The sequence below is a fragment of the Aplysia californica genome, unplaced genomic scaffold (genome assembly GCF_000002075.1).
Source record: "Aplysia californica isolate F4 #8 unplaced genomic scaffold, AplCal3.0 scaffold00444, whole genome shotgun sequence".
NCBI classification, from domain to species: domain Eukaryota; kingdom Metazoa; phylum Mollusca; class Gastropoda; order Aplysiida; family Aplysiidae; genus Aplysia; species Aplysia californica.
The window spans coordinates 394,799-397,071 of NW_004797714.1; the positions used below are offsets into that span (position 1 = coordinate 394,799).

A 2,273-nucleotide genomic window follows, 5' to 3' on the forward strand; every position below is an offset into this window, starting at 1 on the left:
GAGCCAACACGACATGGTGTTTGGATTATTACCCATAAAAACATTCTCATCTAGACAACGTCACTTTCCCAAGGAGGAATTGAACTCATATCAGTTGCGTGCAATAGTAGAAGCCCAGTCCCTCGACCATTTACGTTGATCGCGAAGCTTTAACAGTTGTACGACACCTAGTCGATTCATAGCAAGTTTATTTCTGAAAGCACACACCTAAACCCCCTGTGGGTATACTGGTGTGATGTAGTCCTTCTACCCTATCAAAGGTCTAAATCAATATCTCTTCCTCTTCTTTTCTGTATACGCCTCTAATCTTTGGCACGAATATGACCTTTTTGTGTGCGCCGTAAAATTCTTGCAAAAACTAATCTGAACCCTCTGTTCATCTTTACACCATGAAACCACTGGAACGGTAACAAAAGAACTGAAGCAGTGACTACAACAATTACTTACCTCTGACAACCCATGTTACTGAGACCTCTAGTGCTGCAACTTAGTCACCAGGAGACTTTGACGAGAACATAACTTCATTCACGGGAACTGTAGTTTTGTCCCTTGCCCATTTGACGTGTTTTCAATCACATTAACGGGAAGACACTGACGATGACAATGTTGTTACGGCTGGTCGGTAGCTTTCACAGAACTGGGGAAAGACGACAGAAACACCAATGAGCAATCGAATGGGAAAGAAGGCGCGAACTTATCTGATACGGATACGTAAGCGTACAGTGTAATCGTTCAATAAAAAGGTAAAACTTAATCAGCAATCTCCAGAAAACAAAATCAGTGAAAAAGTATCTAGTAAAGTTGATTACAGATGTTATACGCCCCCTTCAACACATTTTTAGGAGATTGACCGTTTCAATTCTGCTTGCCAGAGGCAACCCTCAGCTAAGGGGGATACAATATCCCAGCAGAAAAGAACCAAACATTTTAGAATTGGTAAATTTTCCAAAATGGGAAGCAAATCCCAAAGTGATCATCGGCAAAGAACCTACAACATCTATGAAATTGGCACCGACAATCAGAATCAAATGATAGCGAAGCTCTTATTTTGTTGAAGTTTTTCAGCTCCTGGTAATAGAATTCATAAGATGTTAACTGCACTATCTACAGCTTGTTTTCTTTCGTCTGGTCGCGGATAAAAAGAAATCGCTCTGTTTGATTTGGATGACTAAAATATCATCAATAAAAGTCAGTGCAAACTAATGTTCCGACACGTTTTTTTATGTAAGCCTAAAGTGGGTGAAAGAAAATAATAGGGTAGTAGGCTGCACCATACACCTAAAACGTCAAAAAGTTGGTTCATTTTTATCAAAATCACTATGAAACACGGTTCAAAAGATGGGTGAGTACTTTTCGAGTCTCATAATGTGGAGATGCCTAGACAGTCTGGGGAGGAAGTCTACAAGCTTACAGTAAAAAAAAGTTACAATACACTGAAATGCAGGGGCAGGGGGTGTCGCTGTCCTAAAATGAGCTGATATAGGCCGTGTTTCTGCGTTTCTTTTTTGTCTAGTAATCCTGTACATGCACCCACAGTGTGGTATTTAGTGTATAAGCATAAGTTGGATGATGCTGATCGTGACGTTTCTGTTGCAGTTTTCATTATATAGTATTTTTTAAATCATATAGTAATATAGTATATTATATATTTTCCACAGAACTGGTATAAGGGTCAGACTGCGCGATGCGATTATTGAAACAACTTAAGGCACCCCATCTCACGTTTATCATCAGCAACCCCCCACCCCACAAAAGAACCAACAACAAAAACAACAACAACAACAAAACTAAACAACCAAAAGCAAAAACAAACAAACCATGATAGTTTCAGCTGCTTGATTCCAAAAGTTTTACTCTCCAATCGACACAATTTAAACCATATGGGAGACAGGCTGGGACAACTGGTGTTGAGAGGGATATAGCATAACAGCAGAAGGACCCGAGATACAGATTCTAAATTAACTACCCCGATTAGGAATCAAGCTCACGACCTTTAATGACCATGACAAAACAAACGCTGGTTTTTATATTAAGGAGCACCATCAGTTCAGTTGCGTAAAATTGAATCTTCGTGAGGTATTCTGAAACTCGGTTCCTTCCAACTGGCTGGGTCCTATATTCTGAGATGGATGTGAAATGTGAGGTCTTCATGAATAAGTAAGCCACCCTGAAGATGGTAGTTAATCTTTGTCTCTCACACACACACACACAAACACACACACACACACACACACACACACACAAACACGCTCACAAACACACACGCACACACA

The 2,273-nt window shown here is 40.1% G+C and overlaps 1 protein-coding gene across 5 annotated transcripts in view; it reads right to left on the reverse strand.

Moving 5' to 3' along the window:
* LOC101849484 overlaps positions 1 to 2,273 on the reverse strand; it is a 137,798-nt gene that overhangs the window by 26,311 nt on the left and 109,214 nt on the right. For all 5 annotated transcript variants that reach the window (XM_005104981.3, XM_013086218.2, XM_005104980.3 and 2 more), the window contains one exon: positions 448 to 637. The gene's annotated coding sequence lies outside the window, so the exon portion shown is untranslated. The remainder of the gene's footprint in view (positions 1 to 447; positions 638 to 2,273) is intronic.